The following is a 22,394-nucleotide window of genomic DNA, read 5'->3' on the forward strand; positions in this document are numbered from 1 at the left end:
TTAACAAGTGGGAATTAATCTAGATCTTCACCTTTTCTTACAATATAAGGTCCCTACAATGCTTTAATTCCAGTCACCCTTCCTGAAATATTTAGGTGACCCACATCCCTGTTTTGCCCAGTATTGAAGGTATTCCCCTTTGTAAAGCTTTCAGTTTTAAAATCGAAAAACTCCAAGGCAAACAAGGATGAGTTAGTTTGTCACCCCACATGTGCTATTATGTTTCTAACTTTTTTGAACTCCACAGATTCGAAATAAGTATTAGTATTTATACAATTTTTTTTTTCTTCTCAGATTTACACATGTTTACATTTGTTTGGCTCATTAATTCTTTCACCTTAGTCCATCCTTCTGGGATCATTCTTCTTCTTCCACCTTTAGCTCTCAATAATATGTTGTTGGTGAAAGAAGACAGGTACAAACAAGGATATACTACATTTATGCTGTTTATGTAAAATTCAGGAATAGACAAAACCAACTCGTGGTGAGAGAAATAAAAAGTAGTGATTAACCACAAAGGAGAGGTGTGGAGTTGCTATTGACTGGAAAGTCACAAGGGAACTCTTTGAGGTAGTGGAAATATCTTGATCTAGGAAGTGGTCACGTGGATATAAGTATACACATATGTATGTGTATGTCCAATCATTAAACTATACACTTAATATTTGCACATTTCACTATATGTAAATTATTCAGTAAAGCACTATTTTAAAAAACACATAGGCACCTTGGTAACTCAGTCAGTTAAGCATCTGCCTTCAGCTCAGGTCATGATCCTGGTGTCCCAGGATCGAGTCCCACATTGGACTCCCTGTTCAGCAGGGAGTCTGCTTCTCCCTCTGCTCTGCACCCTGCTCACTCATGCTCTCTCTCTCTCGCTCTCTCACTGTCTCACTCTCTCAAATAATAGTGAAAGTCCTAGCTAATGCAATAAGACAAGAAAAGGAAACAAAAGGTATACAGTTTGGGGAAAATGAAATAAAATTGTTTTTGTTCACAGATGAGATGACTGGCTATATAGAAAATCTGTAAAAATCAACAAAAAACTCCTGAAACTAATAAGCATTTATAGCAAGATGGCAGGATACAAGGTTAACATAAAAAGCCAATTGCTTTCCTCTCTACCAGCAATGAACAAGTGGAATTTGAAATAAAAAAACACATTATCATTTACATTAGTGTGCAAAAAACTTAAATACTTAAGTATAAGTCTAACAAAATAAAATACAAAATTTTGTAAAAAAAAATCGATACAAGGAAAACTGCAAAAGTCTGAAGAAAGAAATCAAACTAAATAGACATTGTATGTTGATGGATAGGAAGACTCAATACTGTCAAGCTCTCAGATCTTCCCAACTTGATCTATAGATATAACACAGTTCCAGTCAAAATCCCAGCAAGTTATTTTGTGGATAGAGATAAAGTGATTCTAAAGTTTATCGTGGAGAGGCCAAAGATTCAGAATAGCCAAGGCAATATTGAACGAGAAGAACAAAGTTGGGGACTTCAACTTCAAGACTTATTATTAAACTACAGTATTCAAAATAGTGTGGTACTGATGAAAGAATAGACAAATCGGTGAAACAGAAGAGAAAGCCCAGAAACAGACCCACACAAATACAGTCAACTACTTTTTGACAAAGGGGCAAAGAATTCAGTGGAGAAAAGATAGTCTTTCCAATAAATGGTGCTGGAACAACTGGGTATCCACTTGCAAAAAACAAACAAAAAATGAACTATTATACCCTTCACAAAAAATAATATAAAATAGATTACTGACCTAAACATAAAATGCAAAAGTATAAAACTCCTAGAAGATAACAGGAGAAAACTTAGATACCTTAGGTACGGTGATGACTTTTTAGATAAAACACTAAAGGCACAGTCCAAGAAAGAAATAATCAATAAGCTGTACTTAAAATTTTCTGTTCTGTTAAAGACACTGCCAAGATAATCGGAAGATAAACCACGGACTGAGAGAAAATATTTGCAAAAACTTTGATAAGATTGTTATCCAAAATATACAGTGAACTATTAAAACTCAACAATAATAAAATAAACAACCCAATTAAAATATGACCAAAAGACCTTAAAAGACGCCTCACCACAGAAGGAAATAAACAAATGGGAAATGAACATATGAAAAGATGTTCAATATCATGTCATTAGGGAAATGCAAATTAAAACAATGAGATACCACTACACACCTCTTAGAATGGCCAAAATCCAGAACACTGACAACACTAAATGCTGGTGAGGATGTCTGCAACAAGAACTCTCGTTCATTGCAGGTGGGAATGCAAAAGGGTCCATCCACCTTGGAAGATAGTTTGGCAGTTTCTTATAAACTAGACGTACTCTTACCATATGATTTAACGATTGTGTTTCTTGATATTTACCCAAATGAGTTGAAAACCTATGTCCACATAATATCCTGCACACATATATTTATGGTAGCTTTTATTCATAGTTGCTGAAACTTGAAAGTAACCAAGATATCCTTTAATAGGTGAATAGATAAATAAACTATGGTACATCAAACAATGAAATAGGATTCAGTGCTAAGAAGAAATGAGCTAACAAGCCATTAAAAGACATGCAGGAATCTTAATTGCATATTACTATGTGAAAGAAGCCAATCTGAAAGAGCTACATATGCAGCTATGTATGACTCCGAGTACATGACATTTGGCAAAGGCAAAGCTATGAGACTGTAAAAAGATCAGCGGTTGCCAGGGCTTCATGCGGGTGCGGGGTAGGGATGAATAGGCAAAGCACAGAGGATTTTTAGGGCAGTAAGACTATTCTATATAATCCTATAACAGTGGATACAAGTCCTTATATATTTGTCCAAACCCATAAAATGCACAACACCAAGAATGAACTCTAACGTCAACTATGAATTTTGGTGATAATGATGTGTCAATGCAGATTTGAAGATTTTAACAAATGTACCACTCTAGTACAGGATACTGATGGTGGGTAAGACTGTGTATGTGTGGGGGCAAAGCATATATATAGAAACTCTGAGTTTTTTTGCTCAATTTTACTGTGAACCTGAAACTGCCCTAAAAAATAAAGTCTTAAAAAAGGAGTGTATTTCTCCCCATGCCTGAAAGGTAATTTTACCAGGAATATTTATAGGCTGAAAGTTGTAGCACTTGTTTACTCCCCTATTTCTGCTGAAAAATCAGCTGTCAGTTTGTCAGTCCTTCGACGGTAACGACTCCTCTTTTCTGGCTTCTTTTTGTCTTTGGTGTTCTACGATTTCACCATGTTATGTCTAAGTATCCTTCCATTGCTTCTCACCGTGTTTGGGATTCATCGGATTTCTTGTATCAGAGACTTTTTTCTTTCATTCTTTCCAGAAATAATGAATAATTATTTTCCTGTCTGAATAATTTCTTTTCCCTTTCTACTTTCTTCTTTAACTCCAAGTGGAAGCTCTGAGACTCTTATTCTTCCCAAAAATAAGCTTCTTGCAGTCACTTCATCTGTATCAAAAGCCTAGTATAAATATATTCTGTGGAGGAGTTTCTGGACTTGCCCTTATAATCCACCTGGATCATGACCTTCCTGAATTGTCCTCTGTTGTGAAAGGACAATTGTTTAGAGTTAAAAAAAAAAAAAAAGATAACACAATATAAGGTTTTACATTGATAAATTGATTGGTGGTACTCATGGCAACTTGATTTTTAGAAATATGGCCAAGTTCTCAATTACCTGTAATATTGTTGAAACTTGAAATGGTCCAGTCTTGTTGGTCATGGAAAATGATACAATGTTCCATGATGGAAAAGGAGTGGGTAGTGTCACCAGTCAATGCTATCTGCAGACTTTTTATGTAGTTACTGGGAATTTGGGCCATCACAAATTGATAAGGAGTTTCCAGAATGGCCAAAGTATGGTACAAATATGAAATTAATGTTTAAAGGGGATTTGCAATTCACATTTATCATTTGATTTTAAAAAGCCTCCTTTTCACTCCTTTTTTTTTTTTTAAGATTTTATTTATTTATTTGACAGAGAGAGAGACAGCCAGCAAGAGAGGGAACACAAGCAGGGGGAGTGGGAGAGAAAGAAGCAGGCTCCCAGTGGAGGAGCCTGATGTGGGGCTCGATCCCAGAACTCCAGGATCACACCCTGAGCCGAAGGCAGACGCTTCACGACTGAGCCACCCAGGCGCCCCTTCACTCCTTAATAAAGAGACAACATGACTAATCTAGTCATAGGCCGGTGAAGTCATAAAAAATAGGGAAATGGGTAAGCTGAGTCATAGCTAGTGAAAGTCCCCCTCTGGAAATATTTGAAAGATTGTTTCTCAGAGTAAATATTCAAATGCCTCTGCTTTGGTGTAGTTCTTAACATTGAAAGGAACATACCCGAGTGGTAACCTGTAGGTAAGTACCCGGGAATAGCACTCAGTATGGCTGCTTCCACTTTTGCCAGATCACCTTGTAAAATGGGTGAAGCCTGCTATTGCCAGAGATCTCAGTTTTGCCAAGAACTTGCAATAGCAGGAAGCATGGGCAAGCTGTGAGCCCTCTGTATATTAAACAGCAGTGGCATAGTGCAATCAGCTACTTTTGCCTTAGTAACCTTGAGCGAGAAAAACTCATCGGCAGTTTCAAGCAGGCCGGACAGGATGGGAGGAGAGTGAGGGTGCCATTTGTTTACATGGAACAGCTTGAGGATAAAATAAGCCTGCAATATACACAGAATACCATTCCAGCTGATATTTATCGCCTTCCTACTCTGTGCAACTTGGTTCTAGTTCTCACAGCGCTTGCATTGGCCCCCCAAAAGGATCGAGTAATTGCAAGAGCAGCCTTGGAAAACAATTAATAAGTGAAACTTAAATTTAACACAGCCTTTACTGAGAGCTTGTATGTTGCAGGCAGGGACTGCGCTCCGCATTAGGAACAAAGAAGAAAAAGGCATGGCTTCACCCTCATGTGAACTAACGCAGTCATATAAATCAATTTAAGACATGTTATTCCAGATTTCCTGTCCCGCTGCGAGTCGACTGCACTTTGGTGTGTGGGCCAGATTTGCCATGCCCTGATTAAAAAAAAAAAAGAAAATGAGGCTGACATTGCTTTTGACACAGAAAGCTCCTTTGTAAGGTCCTGGCACTTGGGAAAAGGTGTGCCTCACACCTGATTCAGTTCTCAGAGACAGGGAGAGGAAGCTGGAAATGCTTTTCCAGGGAGACTGTACTGATGAGGCAGCCGTCAGTCATCAGTCCACAAGAAACAAAGAGTCTTTGATTTCAGTGTCAGCTGCAAGGCCATACGGGCTCCCGCTGCTTCAGCTTCCGCGGCCCGGACTACCAGATAAAGCGCATTGCCACTCTCTTCGTCGCCAACAGTAAGCAGAAGCAGGAACTCCTGAGAGAGAAATGCTTGTCCAGAAGAGCAGAGAAGTTGGAGGAAGGTTATGTGGTTTTTGTTCTTGTTTTATTTATTTATTTATTTGTTTATTTATCTTACTAAGAATTGACAAAGCAGTGTGCTCCATGTAGGTCCATAAAAACTTCAAAAACAGAGCTTCTAAGGTGGGAATAAAGAACTGACCAGTTAGTGTTCCAATTAAACAAAATTATAAGTACAGAGTTTCCTATTCATAAAATCTTTTTTTTCTCATTTCCTGCTTTAAAAATGTTTTCAGGTTGCTGTCCATATTCATGAAGGACATGTTGAAATCTCTCACAAAGATCTCACTTTTACACTGGACACATTGGCTTCACCAAGTTTACCCAAGATAGATGGTGACCTAAGAGGTATGTTCATTTTCTCTATCTGGTATTTTTTGCCAAAGCTGTCGTTCTATTTTTCATTACTTATTCGTTCTTTTTGGTATCTATAAAGATGACATGACAAGTATGTAGGACATTATGGCAGGAAGTACTAATGGTTTATTTGAGGTCAGTGCATGGAAAGACCTGGATGTGACATATGGAGCAGGGCTGGGGGTGTAGTTCATGAAAAATACTGAATATAATAGTCTCCTCCTTATCTGCGGGGTATAAGTCCCAAGATCCCCAGTGGATGGCTGGAACTGCAAATAGTGTTGAACCCTTTTATGTACTATGCCTTTTCCTATACCTATGATAAAGTCTTTTTTTTTTTAAATATTTTATTTATTTATGTGACAGAGAGACAGCCAGTGAGAGAGGGAACACAGCAGGGGGAGTGGGAGAGGAAGAAGCAGGCTCACAGCGGAGGAGCCTGATGTGGGACTCGATCCCGGTACGCCGGGATCACGCCCTGAGCCGAAGGCAGACGCCCAACGACTGCGCTACCCAGGGGCCCCTTTGATAAAGTCTTAACTTATAAATTAGGCACAGTAACAACAACAATTAGGCAATTAACAACAATAATAATAAAATAGAAAAATTATAGCACCGTATTGTAATAAAAGTTATGTGAATGTGGCCTCTGTCTCAAAAATCTTACTGTACTGTACTTACCCTTGTCATGATGTGAGGTGATGAAATGTTATGTGATGAAATGAAGTGAGGTGAATGGCATAGGTGCTGTGAAGCAGCCTGAGGTACTACTGACCTGAAGATACATCAGAAGGAGAACCACCTGCTGCTGGATGGTGGGGTTGACTGCGTGTAAATGAAACCAAGGAAAGGGAAACTGGGGTAAAGTGAGGACTACTGTGAACTGAGATTCATGGAGAAGACGATGAGCCTACAATTCCACTTGGTCTCTCTTCTCTTTCGTAATGACAGGATCCAAGCAAATGTAAAGGTTATTGTTGCATAAATCAAGGAGATGCCCGGCCAAGTGGAAGGCTGGAGAGATAACTGTTCAGAAAAATGACCTTATCCTAGGTAGGGGAGGAGATCTAACACTCGAACGAAGGTGGGAAGAGTACACAAAAGATAGTCATCATATGGAAAACAGTCATGAAGAGAATATTTGAATCAGAAAAAGAAGGACAGTGTTGGAAAGTTCTCAGCCTTTTAGAGATTTAGCTTCAGGAAACTAAAATAAATCTGCAAGTCTACTCTGACTTGTTATGCTCCTCTCTGAGTTTGGAGCAGCTTCTAACATTTCATCCTTTTCACTTTCAAGTGTTGTGAAATATCTCCGAGAAGGCCTTTTGGGTGAAGGTTTTCTTTTAGCTGGCATCATTTCCTCTGGGACTTCTCCATCTTTCAGGCACAATCACTTTCTCCAGATATGATGGTAAGTTTGCCTTCGCTTATCCCCTCTGGCTACAATTACATCCACAGTGTGAACTTTCTCACCGTCAGCTCTCTTCTGAAATTCCATTTACCGTTGATTCAAATTTATTCCCTCTGCTGTCAGTTATGGTTTCTTTAGTACACTTTCATCTTTCTTGGCCAATTCTCTCAAGGATTTGTTTTTGCAAAATGCCATGGGAGATAAAGAGGCAACACAACTACACATTTTACCATGTGCATGTGAAATTAATACTAATTATTTAATTATACCGAGTTGACATATCGTGGTAACTGAATTGGAACTGTGTTGTTGGGGAACGGGTGTTAATCACCTGAATCCTGGTAACCAAATTTCATGCCTATTGGAAATGTGCAAAGTGAGGACTTCCTACATATTCAAAGGGTTTACCTTATAACTGCCCATGTGCTGCTACTTGACCCAGTTTTAATTTTTGTATGTTTACAAAATTTGCTTTAAGGATAATTCAAAATTGAGGATTTTTTCCCCCACTTGTTGGAATGGTTTTCTTACTAATTCATTTTAAGCAGGTCTTACTGATTTTGTTATTCTTTACCTTTATCTTGGTGAACTGCATGATTCCCTGCATTAAATGAAATGCTGTTCAACCTTAGTGAGTACCTATAAAATTTTGGTTGCCCATGAAAATGAGATGTGGATTTAAAGTCTAAACAAAGAGTTATTATTCCCACAACGTCATCATAAAAAGAAAAGCTGAACTATTCTGCTAATGGAGGCTATAGATATTTTACTCTTTAGCAATTATATAGGTACACTCATTTAGAATGGAACGAATATCTTATTAAAAAGAAAACAATAGGCCCAGTTCAAAACCTTTGGGATGCTGCAAAAATGGTCATAAGAGGGAAGTATATAGTAATACAGCCCTACCTCAAATAGCAAGACTTCTTTGAAACTTCAAGTGCACAACATAACCTTACAAGGAACTAGAAAAGGAACAGCAAAAAAGCCTAAAGCCAGCAGAGAAAGGAAAATAATAAAGATTAGAGCAGAAATAAATGATATAGAAACAAACAAACAAAAAACAAACACAGTAGAATAGATCAATGAAACCAGGAACTGGTTCTTTGAAAGAACTGATAAAACTGAGAAACCCCTTATAAAACTGATAAGCCAGTCTTATCAAACAGAAAAGGAGACAGGACCTAAGTAAATAAAATCACGAATGAAAGAGGAAAACTCACAACCAACACCACAGAAATACAAACAATTATGAAATATTATGAAAAATTATGTGTCAACAAATTGGTCAGCCTGGAAGAAACAGACAAATTCCTAGAAACATATAAACTACCAAAACTGAAACAGAAAGAAAGAAAATTTGAACAGACCCATAGCCAGCAAAGAAACTGAATCAGTAGTCAAAAATCTCCCAACAAACCAAAGTCCAGGACTAGATGGCTTCCCAGGGTAATTCTACCAAACATTTAAAGAAAAACTAATACCTATTCCTCTCAAACTGTTCCAAAAAATAGAAATGGAAGGAAAACTTCCAAACTCATTCTAAAAGGCTAGCATTACCTTGATTCCAAAACCAGACAAAGACCCCACTAAAAAGGGGAATTATAGGCCAGTATCCCTGATGAACATATATGCAAAAATTCTCAACAAAATACTAGCAAATTGAATCCAACAGTACATTAAAGAATTATTCACCACAATCAAGTGGGATTTTTTCCTGGGCTGCAAGGGTGGTTTAATATTTGCAAATATGCTGATACACCATATTAATAAAAGAAAGGATAAGAACCATATATGATCCTCTCAATAGATGCAGAAAAAGCATATGACAACGTGCAGCATCCATTCTTGATAAAAACCCTCAACAAAGTAGGGATAGAGGGAACATAACCTCAACATCATAAAGGCCATATACAAAAGATCCACGGCTAATATCATCCTCAATAGGGAGAAACTAAGAGCTTTTCCTTTACGGTCAAGAGCAAGACAGGGATGTCACCTGTCACCATCATTATTCAGCATAGTACTGTAACTCCTGGCCGCAGCAATCAGACAACAAAAAGAAATAAAAGGCATCCAAATTGGCAAGGAGGAAGTCAAACTTTCACTATTTGCAGATGACATGATACTCTATGTAGAAAACCTGAAATACTCTACCAACAAATTGCTGGAACTGATACACAAATTCAACAGTCACAGGATAGAAAATCAATGTAATGAAATTTGTTGCATTTCTATACACCAATAATGAAGCTGCAGAAAGAGAAATCAAGGAGTTGATCCCCTTTACAATTGCACCCAAAACCATAAGATACTTAGAAATAACCTAACCAAAGAGGTAACAGAACTGTACTTTGAAAACTATAGAACTCACATGAAAGAAATTGAAGATGACATAAAGAAATAGAAAAACTTTCCATCCTCATGGATTAGAAGAGCAAATATTGTTAGAATGCCTATACTATCCAAAGCAATCTACACATTTAATGCAATCCCTATCAAAATACCACCTGCATTTTTCACAGAGCTAAAACAAACAATCCTAAAATTTGTGTGGAACCACCAAAGATCCCAAATAGCCAAAACAACCTTGAAAAAGCAAAGCAAAGCTGGAAGCATCAGAATTCTGGACTTCAGGCTCTATTACAAAGCTGTAGTGATCAAGACAGCATAGTACAGGCACAAAAACAGACACATAGATCAGTGTAACAGAATAGAGACCCCAGAAATGGTGCCACAACTCTATGGTCAACTAATCTTTGACAAAGCAGGAAAGAATATCCAGTGGAAAAAACAGTCTCTTCAAAATAGTGTTGGAAAAACTGGACAGCCACATGCAAAAAAATGAAACTGGACCACTTTCTTACACCATACACAAAAATAAATTCAAAATGTATTAAAGACCTAAATGTGATATAGGAAACCATCAAAATCTTATCAGAGAACACAGGCAGCCACCTCTTTGACCTCACCTGTAGCAACTTCTAACTAAACACATCACAGGAAACAAGGGAAACAAAAGCAAAAGTAAACTATTGGGAATCCATCAAGATAAAAGGCTTCTGCACAGGAAAGGAAATAATCAACAAAACAAAAAGGCAACCTACAGAATGGGAGAAGATATTTGCAAATGACATATTGGATAAAGGGTTAGTATCCAAAGTCTATAAAGAACTTATCAAACTCAACACCCCCAGAAAACAAATATCTAGTTAAGAAATGGGCAGAAATTACCCCAAAGATACAGACGTAGTGAAGAGAAGGGCCATATGCACCCCAATGTTCATAGCAGCAATGTCCACAATAGCTAAATCGTGGAAGGAGCTGAGATGCCCTGCAACAGATGACTGGATTAAGAAGTTGTGGTCCATATATACAATGGAATATTACTCAGCAATCAGAAAGAATGAGTTCTCAACATTTGCTACAACATGGACGGCACTGGAGGAGATAATGCTTAGTGAAATAAGTCAAGCAGAGAAAGACAACTATCATATGATTTCTCTCATCTATGGAACATAAGAACTAGAATGATCAGTAGGGGAAGAAAGGGATAAAGAAAGGGGGGGTAATCAGAAGGGGGAATGAAACATGAGAGACTATGGACTATGAGAAACAAACTGAGGGCTACAGAGGGGAGGGGGGTGAGGGAATGGGATAGACCGGTGATGGGTAGTAAGGAGGGCACGTATTGCATGGTGCACTGGGTGTTATACACAACTAATGAATCATCGAGCCTTACATCGAAAACCGGGGATGTACTGTATGGTGACTAACATAATATAATAAAAAATCATTAATAATAAAAAAAAAAAAGAAATGGGCAGAAATTATGAATAGACATTTTTCCAAAGAAGACATCCAGATGGCTAACAGACACATGAAAAAACGCTCAGCATCCCTCGTCATCAGCAAAATACAAATCAAAACGTCACCTCACACCTGTCAGAATGTCTAAAATTAACAACACAGGAAACAACAGGTATTGGTGAGGAAAGGGGAACCCTCCTACACTGTTGGTGGGAATGCAAGCTGGTGAAGCCATTCTGGAAAACAGTACGGCGATTCCTCAAAAAGTTAAAAACAGAACTGTCCTACCTCCCAGCAATTGCACTACTAGGTGTTTATCCAAAGGATAAAAAAATACTGATTTGAAAAGGCATATGTACCCTAATGTTTATAGCAGCACTATCAATGTTAGTCAAATTATGGAAAGAGCCCAAAGGTCCACTGGCTGATGAATGGATAAAGAAGATGTTGTATACACACACACACACACACACACACACACTATTACTCAGCCATCAAAAAGAACGAAATCTTGCCCTCCACAATGATGTGGATGGAGCTAGAATGTATTATATGAAGCAAAATAAGTCGGTCAGAGAAAGACAAATACCATAGGATTTCACTTATATGTGGATTTTAAGAAACAAAACAGATGAACATAGGGGAAGGGAAGGAAAAATAAAATAAATACAGAGAGGGAGGCAAACCGTAAGAGAGTCTTAATGATAGAGAACATACTGAGGGTTGATGGAGGGAGGGAGGTGGGTGACGGGCATTAAGGAGGGCACTTGTTGTGGTGGGCACCGGGTGTTATACGTAAGTAATGAATCACTAAATTCTACTCCCACAAGCAATATTATACTATATGTTAACTAACTAGAATTTAACTTGAAACAAAATAAAACAAACAAAAAAATAAAAACAAAACCCCCACAATCACAAAACACTACACAGCAGCACAGACACTCATGACCACAGAGAAGAGAAAACACTGAGACTTGGGGTGTCCAGCTCAGCTTCAGTCCCTGGCAGGACTTTGAAAAGTGAGGGGATACAAAGCCGCCCTTGAAGTTAGCACTTAAGGGACTCAAATCCATTTTGTGTCAGTGTGCATTTTGTATTTGTGCAAAAACACATCATTCCAAGGCAACTGAGTTAGGACCAAAGCCACAGGGACACGCATAGAAGTCAACCAGCAGAGCTTGGAGAGTGGAAGGACAATGGAAATCCAGAGTGAGCTCACGGAGACTCCTCTATGCCCAGGGCTAAGATTCTCATCTTTTCTGTGAACATGTTGGTGTTTAAACTAATTAATTAATTTAAAAAAGGAAACAAGAGGCCCCAAATGGAGTCACTTTTGCTAAGCCCCACCAAGACTTCACGCTTAATCTAATTGCAGTTTCAGCCTTTTCCAGGAGTGGAATTTTAAACCAGTCAGTGTGGAAGTTCCTGACCAGCACTAGTGAGGTAACCTCCTTGGCAAGACCTCTGCCTTCCCCTAAAGGAAAGTAACCTTGCCTGAAATAATCCACTCTTTTAGCATCCTTGGCCTGCCTTCTTTGTTCCTGTAAAATCCTCCATTTTGTACAGTCCCTCAGAGCTCCTTTTTTGCGAGATGGACTGCTGCTCAATTCATGAATCGCTGACTAAAGCCAATTAGATCCTCAGAATTACTCAGTTGAAATGTTTTTAAACAGTTCACCTACTCTCATATTTGTTATTGGTTTTACACAAAAGTTGGAATTTTTTTAAGCAAAACATATATTTATGCCTCATCAAGTGTAAGTGTTATTAGAGGTCTAAAGAAACACACAGAATATCCAACCTAGAGTGCTAAGATTCGTCCAGAGGGGTTATCTAATTCTGACCAACTAAGCTGTTCTATGTAACTTCAGAACCACCACATTCCATAGGACACGTTTTAACTTTTTTATATATATATCTTTTCAATTTTCTTCCATGGGTAGGTCTACCGAGCAGCTTGCTGACATATCACTTAGAGTGTCTGGCCTATTACAGCAAGTGGGGACGATCTTTGCAAAAATAGATATTTTTGCTTATAAAAGCCATTTTTCATGTCTCTAAACTTGATTCGGTCATTTAGTCAGTTTTCACTTGGATTTAAACAATTAAATAAAGTTTTGTTTACTGTATTGGTTAAGTTATATTAGGTTTTTCAGTGCTATAAAGCTCTTACTTATTGACATAACAAATAAAACTGTGTGCTTCAAAAAAGCTGTGGCTCTCAATATAATAATTAATTTTTGCAAAAAATACGTATTTTAAACATTGTTGAGGCCAGAAAAATCTGCTCGTATTTTATAGTATTATAATGCACATATTCTATGAATTGGCCTTTTGCCAAGAGCTCCCTTTGAATCTTTTGTTCCCTAATGTTGTAAATACTACAATACTTCATTGTTATCACCGAATTTCTGCTTTTCCTTACTCATAAAGATTTCCTTTATTTATGTATTTTTTTAAAGAATATCTCTTCACTGCCAAAACTCCTTTCTCCTTTTTTCCTCTCTAGAAATTGTTAGATCCTCTCCTTCTCCATAGAACGATTTTCCTAGTTCTTTTTCTGTTAACCACATAGAATGCCATTGACTCATCTCTTTACTGAAATCCCACGAATAATTAGAATATTTTAAAATAAATGCCTTTAAGTAGACTATAAAATCATTGTCCCTTAGTAAAACTAATATACAAAAATCAGAGTGGACCTAACTATTGTCGAGTGAGTTTGTAATGCATGTGTGCACATTCCTGTTAAAGATGCCTAGGTCTGAAATCTTACAAACAATGACCCATTGACACTCTGTCTGTACTTGGCAGGCTATCTGGATTATAGGTATAGCCAGTTTGTATGCTTCACGCTCACTCTTACCTGTTGTATTTACTTGAGCTCATTGAGCTGAGGTGACTGAAAGGAATGGATTAACCAGATCTTTATTCCTGATGATAAAAGAGAAGAGTTTACATTCCATAAATGAGTGAAATCATATGATAATTGTCTTTCTCTGCTTGACTTATTTTGCTTAGCATTATCTCAAAAAAAAAAAAGAGAAGAGTTTACATTCTCAAAATAAATGGAGGTATTTATATCTGCCATTTTTTTACTCAAAAAATATTTAGCACCTTCTATTCCCTAGAACACCAGTTGTGGACAGGAATAGAACAGTGAGCATGTTAGGCAAGGTCCTTGACCTCTGAAATGTATAATCTCTTAAAATTAGTATCCTAATATCCTTCCTTTGATTTTACATTGATCCTCTGTCCTCTCCTTGCAAGTTGCAGTTATATGGGATATGCCTAGTTTCAAAAATTAAAGGAATGGGGGCGCCTGGGTGGCACAGTCGTTAAGCGTCTGCCTTCGGCTCAGGGCGTGATCCCAGTGTTCTGGGATCGAGCTCCACATCAGGCTGTTCCGCTGGGAGCCTGCTTCTTCCTCTCCCACTCCCCCTGCTTGTGTTCCCTCTCTCTCTGGCTGTCTCTGTCAAATACATAAATAAAATCTTTTAAAAAAAATTAAAGGAATGATACAAATTTTCGTAGAATTTCATAATACCCCTTGAGATTATCAGGGTAGAGTTGCCAGATAAAATATGGAATGCATATTTGAATTTCAGGAAAGCAGTGAATAATTTTTTTTAAGATTTTATTTATTCATTTGAGAGAGAGAGAGAGAGACAGTGACAGAAAGAACACAAGTAGGGGGAGAGACAGAGGGAGAAGCAGACTCCCCGCTGAGCTGGGAGCTGGACGTGGGGCTCGATCCCAGGACCTGGAGATCATGACCTGAGCAGAAGGCAGACGTTAAACCATCTGAGCCACCCAGGCGCCCCTAAACAGTGAATAATTTCTTGTATAAATGTGTTCCACGCACTATTAGTTAGGGCCTAAATTAGACATACCTAAATATGGCAAACTAAATTAGAGAAACTCTGGACATGGCCAAAGAAGTGAGAGTGACATTCACCGCCAGGTGATCGATTCACGTCAATGGCAACAGTTTGCCCAGTGAATCCCTCATAACCTCCACCACTCCAGTCCCCACCTACTACACGATATCCTTACAGAACAGATTAAGATTCTTCAAATTAACTAGTCATCTTGATCAATCTTTAGCATATGTGCTTATTAAGGTGATATTTTGTATACAAATAGACATCAAAATACAGCACCTTTCTACTACCCATACTTGAAAATACTTCTAACTGCCAAGCGGTCAAGATTACTCCCAACATATTCTGCATAAAGAACAACTGGAAGGGAATTCAGTAATAAAATATGGTTCAATTTAAGTGATTGGATTACCATGCTTTTATCTGGGGCTTATAAGAAGTTAAGGATATTGGGGCGCCTGGGTGGCTCTGTCGTTAAGCGTCTGCCTTCAGCTCAGGGCGTGATCCTGGCGTTGTGGGATCGAGCCCCACATCAGGCTCCTCCGCTGGGAGCCTGCTTCTTCCTCTCCCACTCCCCCTGCTGTGTTCCCTCTCTCGCTGGGTGTCTCTCTGTCAAATAAATAAATAAATAAAATCTTAAAAAAAAAAAAAGTTAAGGATATTAATTTCGAATTAGCAGATCAATAGCTTTTTTTGATTCTGGGACCTTTATCTTTTGCCCACATTTTAGGAGATAATAAAAAAAGAATACATAATTGTCATCCTTCAAACTGAACTAATAATCTTACTAAATCGACACTCTTTGTACACCTTTTTTTTTCTTTTTTTTTAATGTTTTTTTATTATATTATGTTAGTCACCATACTGTATGTCCCTGGTTTCTGATGTAAACTTCAATGATTCATTAGTTGCGTATAACACCCAGTGCACCGTGCAATATGTGCCCTCCTTACTTCCCATCACCTTTTAAACTGACAGGATTTGGACCCTTTGGCATAGGCTAAATTGGGTGATCCAAACACTAAATCTAGAGATGGGAGAGAGGTGTGTGACATGGGCTAAGGAAAAACTTGATAGAAATAGTAGCCTTGTAGCTATTGCCTCAAAATCTTTTCTCTTTTTAAAGATTTTTTTTAAAGATTTTATGTATGTATGTATGTATGTATGTATTTATTTATTTATTTGACAGAGAGAGAGACAGCCAGCAAGAGAGGGAACACAAGCAGGGGGAGTGGGAGAGGAAGAAGCAGGCTCCCAGCAGAAGAGCCCGATGTGGGGCTTGATCCCAGAACGCTGGGATCACGCCCTGAGCCGAAGGCAGACGCTTAAGGACTGAGCCATCCAGGCGCCCCTCTTTTTAAAGATTTTATTTATTTATTTGAGAGAGAGAGAGAAAGAGGGAGAGGGGGCAGGGGGAGGAACAGAGGAAGAGGGACAGGGACAGGCAGACTTTGCACTGAGTGGAGCCAGAAGCCGGGCTTGATTCCGTGACCCTGAGATCATGACCTGAACCGAAATCAAGGGTCAGATGCTTAACCAATTGAGCCACCTAGGCGCCCCCTCAGTGTCAAAATCTTAGTTGAATCACATGCCAGAGGAAGTTTACTAATGAAAGGCCAATCTCTTTTGGTTGCTCACTCTAAATAAAATGTGAATAGTCTAATTTTCTTAAAATTAAAGAGTTTTTAAAGAGTATAAGAAATATATTCAAAATATGGGATGGTATATACATTTCAAAACCCTAAATTACATATGTATTTGGCATGATTATGTTATGTTTCCTTTAAAGATGATTAACATTTTTAATGAAAACGACACATTTTTTCTTTTAATCAACATACCATTTCATTGTTATTTTACTTCTATCTATTTTCTAGATAGCAAACTTTTAGAAATTTATATACCTTAACAGTCGAAGACCAGAGGATTGCAATAAATAATTAGATGGATTTATTTACCACCCCAAATCAACGATCAGAACAATCAAAGCTAAAGGTGGTGTAATAAATGCTCCTACTACTATATAAATAATCTTTTCTGTCGTCTTTGAGTTTGGAATGTGTCCCTACTTACAGACACTATTTTGGTTCATTGGTGTTTTATGCCTGACTAAAAACAGCAGTGAGGCTCTACATTATTTTTGGCACTCCTTCACCCCCAAATAAAGCCATTTCTCACTCCTTCCAGCTCTGGGTGGGTCTTATGAAAAGGCTCATTTTATTTTTTTATTATTATTATTTTTTTAAGTAGGCTCCATGCTCGACATGGAGCCCAACGTGGGGCTTGAACTAAAAACCCTGAGATCGAGACCTGAGCTGAGATCAAGAGTCGGGCGCTTAACCGACTGAGCCTCCCAGGTGCCTCCACCTTTGACCTATTTTAGATGTTTGGCTATGACAGATCAATAGCTATTGGAGCTTATTATGCCACTATATTTTGATAAACAAGTTTAGAAGACAGGGCATTGCACTTAGAAGGTTTATGCAAGCGTTTTGGGAAGACAGGCAGGGATCAAAACCAGACAGATCACCCTCAGTGTTTTGAGTGGGAGTGTTTGAAATGGGCAGCGATTGCAACCTGAAGACTCACTCAGGCAAGGTTTAATGGAAGGCCATGACCCAGTAGAACAGGGTCACGGAAAGGCAAAAGTATTCACAGGTTGAAACCCATTGGCTTAGCCTTCCCCAGGGAAGGCTGAGGTCATGATCAGAGAAGTGAGCAAGGCATACTGAGAATTTCTTAAGGATCATAAGACAGCCAGATAAGCTGAGCTCTAGCTCTGAAATAGTACTAGGATTCAGCTCCTGTCAGTGGTTTTGATTAGCTATATTTAACCTGCCTTTTCTCTGTTTGGACAGGTACAAGTCTTCCATAGGTAGCTTCACTACTGTGTTGGTATTTCTAAGACTATTGGGGTGAATCCTCAGCCGTATCTTCAAACTCCCACGACCTGAGCCATGCTTGCGTGGGACAGCAGTGCTCTGCCCGGAGACCTCAGCAGGAGCTTGCTTAGAAGCTCAGTCCTCTAATTTCCTTCTAGCCTAGCCTCCTTCATGGGACTTTTACTCCAGTCCCTCCCCACCCCTACATTCTGGGCCAAGGGCCAGCCAGGCTTATAAAACCAGGCTTTGGATCAGGGTTTAGACATACGTTGCCTATAAAAATGCCTCTGAATCGGCAATAATTGATCTGTGCAACTGTACTTGGCTTTAAAATGCTATGTGTGTTTAGCAATTGCTTTTACTGGAACCACATCTACGGACGTTGGGCTGGGGATGATACAAACATTCTCAACCAACGCAGGAAAATAAGGGAGAAACATTTCTTCTACTGTCTCCTTGTCATAGCATTTAAAACTACTGACCTCTGATCTCAGGTTCCTGGGTGTTCCTGGGGAAAGCTATATACTACTGTGATTGGATTCTGCTGCAGTGTCAGGCTACGTGATTCTCAACCCAGGGCATTGAGAAACGAATCGGTCTGTTTCTTCGGTTATCACAGTGACAGGGGAGCAATTCTGGCACCGAATGGATGGAAGCCAGTGATGCTAAGCTTCCTACAATGCACATGACAGTCCTGCACAAAATTCCCACAGCACACTCAGGACTGACGATAGTTGTAGTGACCTCTAGTTGACTCCCAGTTGCATTTCCACTAGTGACTGTCCCAAACCATTTCTGTTCTTCTCAAAAACACTCAGTTACTGCGCTCAGTTCATATTCTTGTTTCCTCAGACTCTTCACTCAACTAAAACTTACTCAAATTCCTTCCCTCTTCCCTTTACTCTTCTCTCTCTGTGCCCACCCTGTTCTCCTTCCCGCCCCCTCTGAAAAAGGAATCTTTCTTCTCCTTGCCAAGGATCACAACAGCTCCACCCAAGCCCACACCCCACCCCTTCCCCAACTCTGTCTCTTGCATCTTTAATGCCTTGCCAGGCCTTTCCTCACCTTAGAAAAGTACTTGAGTTTTCCTGTCCCAAGGATCAAATAAAAGCAAAAATGGAACTCTTAAACCTACTACTTACCCCCTCAAATTAACATTTCACTTCATTTCTTCCACTAGGGCCCAGTGTCTATAAACCATTTTAAGCACTCACTGGTTCTATGTCTCTACCATCTACTGGCCCCCAAAACCCTCATAAGGTAATTTCCACTCCCCTAATTCTGCTCCCCTGAAGGTGACTTCAATGGCCAGTTGCCAGACCACTCACTCTTCAAATTCCTTGGATTTCTTTGCAAAATTAGATCCTTGATAAATCACTTATTAAAGATCATTCCTCCCCACTTTTCTTCAGTTTGCCACTTGATTGCTCCCAAGAAGAGTAGGGCTAGCCACATGAGATGAGGTTCTTCATTTTCCTGCACTCCCTTTTAGTATTTCTGTATTTCCCTGATTTATATATGTCTAGGACTCTGGCTATCTCATCTTTGGGGCTCCTTTCCTCCTCCTTTTGCTCTACACGGAATGCAGGTGGTAGCCACCTCTCTTCTCAGTGTCCTTGGTCGCCTTCTCAACCAAGTGAATGATCTCAAATCTACCAACATTCCTAGTCATAAGGCCACTCTTCAACTTCAGGCCAGACTATTAGTTACCCAACAGATCATTCCACCTGGCTGGTCCACTGCCACTCTCTAAATTTAAAACAATAAAATCTAAAACGTTCTGGTGTATTTCTTTTACAGCACTTTAAGTTTGGTGATCATTTTTATAGGTGACTGTCTTCCCTACTCACCTGGGAACTTCCTAAAGACAAGGATGGTTGATTTAATTTTGCCCTGATATCTAGTGCTTCAAAAATGTTAATTGGATAGTAAGGAAATTGATGAGTGAGTGACGAGTTGTGGTTCCTTAGAAAATAGATTGTGTATTTCATATCTGTGGTGCAGTGCCTGGGCCAGTGCTTAGCACAGAGTAGGCACTACACAAATACCTACTGAGTGAATCTGCCTTCTTCCAAGCCAGTACCTTCTAGTTTCTTTCCTATCAATGTCAATGATACTGGCATTTTCCTACTTACCCTAGTTGCAAACCTTAATATTCTCTGACCCCTCCACAGTCACTAAATCCAATGAGGCACCAAGTCTGGTAAGTCTCCCTCAAAGATTTTAAATATTCCCTTTTACAGGCATACCTTGTTTTACTGTACTGCACTTTATTGCACTTTACAGATATAGCGTTTTTTACAAATTGAGCATTTGTGGCAACGCTGTGTCCAGCAAGTCTGTTGGTGCCATTTTTCTAAGGGCATTTGCTCATTTTGTGTTTCTGTGTCACATTTTGGTAATTCTTGCAATATTTCAAACTTTTTCATTAATGTTATATTTGTTAGGGAGATCTGTGATCAGTGATCTTTGACGTTACCGTTGTAATTGCTTCGGGGCATCACAAACCGTGCCCATATAAGCAACAAACTTAATAAATGTTGTGTGTGTTCTGACTGCCATTACCCTGTCTTTCTTCCTCTCTGTGGGCCTCTCTCTTTCCTGAGACACAGCAGTGTTGAAATTAAGCCAACCAATAATGCTACAATGGCCTCTAAGTGTTCACGTGAAAAGAAGAGTTGCCTGTCTCTCACTTTAAATCAAAAGCTAGAAATGATTCAACTTAGTGAGGAAGGCATGTCGAAAGCCAAGACAGGCTGAAAGTTAAGCCTCCTGTGCCAAACAGTTGGCCAAGTAGTGAAGGCAAAGGAGAAGTTCTTGAAGGAAATTAAAAGTGCTACCCCAGTGAGCACATTAATGATAAGAAAGGGAAACAGTCTAATTGGTGATATGGAGAAAGTTGGAGTGGTCTGGATAGAAGATCAAACCAGCTACAACATTCCTTAAGCCAAAGCCTAATCCAGAGCAAGGCCCTAACTTTTTTCAGTTCTATGAGGGCTAAGAAAGGTGAGGAAACTGCAGAAGAAATGTTGGAAACTAGCAGAGGTTTGTTCATGAGCGTTAAGGAGAGAAGCCAGGTCCATGACATCAAGTCCAAGATGAAGCAGCAAGTGCTGATGGAGAAGCTGCAGCAAGTTCTCCGGAAGATCCAGCTCAGATCGTTCATGAAGCCGGCTATACTGAACAACAGATTTTCTGTGTAAATGAAGATGCCATCTAAGACTTTCATAGCTAGAAAGAAATCAGTGCCCGGCTTCGAAGCTTCAAAGGAGAGCTGCCTCTCTTGTTAGGGGCTAATGCAGCTGGTGATGTTAAGTTGAAGCCAATGCTCATTTGCCATCTGGAACTCCTGGAACCCTTAAGAATTATGCTAAATGTACTCTGCCTCTGCTCTATAATAGAGCAACAAAGCCTGATGACAGCACATCTGTTTACAATATGGTTTACTGAATGTGTTAAGCCCACTGTTGAGACCTACTGCTCAGAAAAAAATTAATTGCTCATTGACAATGCACCTGGTCACTTAGGTGATCTGATGGAGAAGAACAATGAGATTAATATTTTCATGCCTGCTAACACAACTTCCATTATGTAGCCCATGGAGCAAGGAGTATTAGACTTTCAAGTCTTAACATTTAAGAAATACATTTCATAAGGCCGTAGCTGTCGTAGTGACTCCTCTGATGGATCTGGGCAAAGTAAACTAACACCTTCTGGAAAGGATTCACCATTCTAGATGCCGTTAAGCACATTTGTGATTCATGGGAAGAGGTCAAAAATATCAACATTAAGAGGACTTTGGAAGAAGCTGATTACAGTTAACATGGAGGCTTTGAGGAGCTCAGGACTTCAGTGGAGGAAGTAACTGCAGATGTGGTAGGGATAGCGAGAGGACTAGAATTAGACATGAAGATATGCCCAAATTGCTGTGATCTCATGATCAAACTTTCACAGGTGAGTTGCTTCTTACAGAGGAGCAAAGAAAATGTGTGGTTTTTTTTTTAGATGAAATCTACTCCTGGTGAAGACGCTATGAAGATTGTTGAAATGACAATAAAGGATTTAGAATATTTCATACATGTAGTTGATAAAGCAGGGGTAGGTTTTGAGAGAGCTGACTCCAATTTTGAAAGAAGGTCTACTGTGGGTAAAATGCTATCAAACAACATCGCAAGCTACGGAGAAATGGTTCATGAAAGGAAGAGTCAATCCGCGTGATAGACTTCGTTGTTGTCTTATTTTAAGAAAGTGCCACAGCTACCGATCTTCAACAGCCACCACCTTGATCAGTCAGCAGCCAGCAACATCAAGGCAAGACCCTCCAGCAGCAAAGAGATTAGAACTCACTGACAGCTGAGATGATGGTTAGCATTTTTTAGCAATAAATTATTTTTTAATTAAGGTATGTACATTGTTTTTTTTAGACAGAATGCTATTGCATAGTTAACAGACTCCCTACAGTATAGTAGAGAGAATGAGAGAAAGGGCATTCCAAGCTCAGGAAACAGAGAGAATTTGCAAGTAGGAAATAGGAACAGATGAGTCCGAGGATGGAACTTTGGTCAGGAAATGGAGGGCCTCTTTGCCGCCCTAAAGAGCTTAGACTTTACCAT

The 22,394-nt window shown here is 39.2% G+C and overlaps 1 protein-coding gene across 4 annotated transcripts in view; it reads left to right on the plus strand.

The window, feature by feature from the left end:
- Nucleotides 1-22,394, plus strand: part of LRAT (lecithin retinol acyltransferase) — a 132,205-nt gene that overhangs the window by 76,282 nt on the left and 33,529 nt on the right. For all 4 annotated transcript variants that reach the window (XM_087866532.1, XM_087866535.1, XM_087866533.1 and 1 more), the window contains 2 exons: nt 5,671-5,782; nt 7,089-7,202. The gene's annotated coding sequence lies outside the window, so the exon portion shown is untranslated. The remainder of the gene's footprint in view (nt 1-5,670; nt 5,783-7,088; nt 7,203-22,394) is intronic.

This window comes from Ursus americanus, chromosome 13 (genome assembly GCF_024610735.1).
Source record: "Ursus americanus isolate L20-20 chromosome 13, mUrsAme1.1.p, whole genome shotgun sequence".
Lineage (NCBI taxonomy): Eukaryota > Metazoa > Chordata > Mammalia > Carnivora > Ursidae > Ursus > Ursus americanus.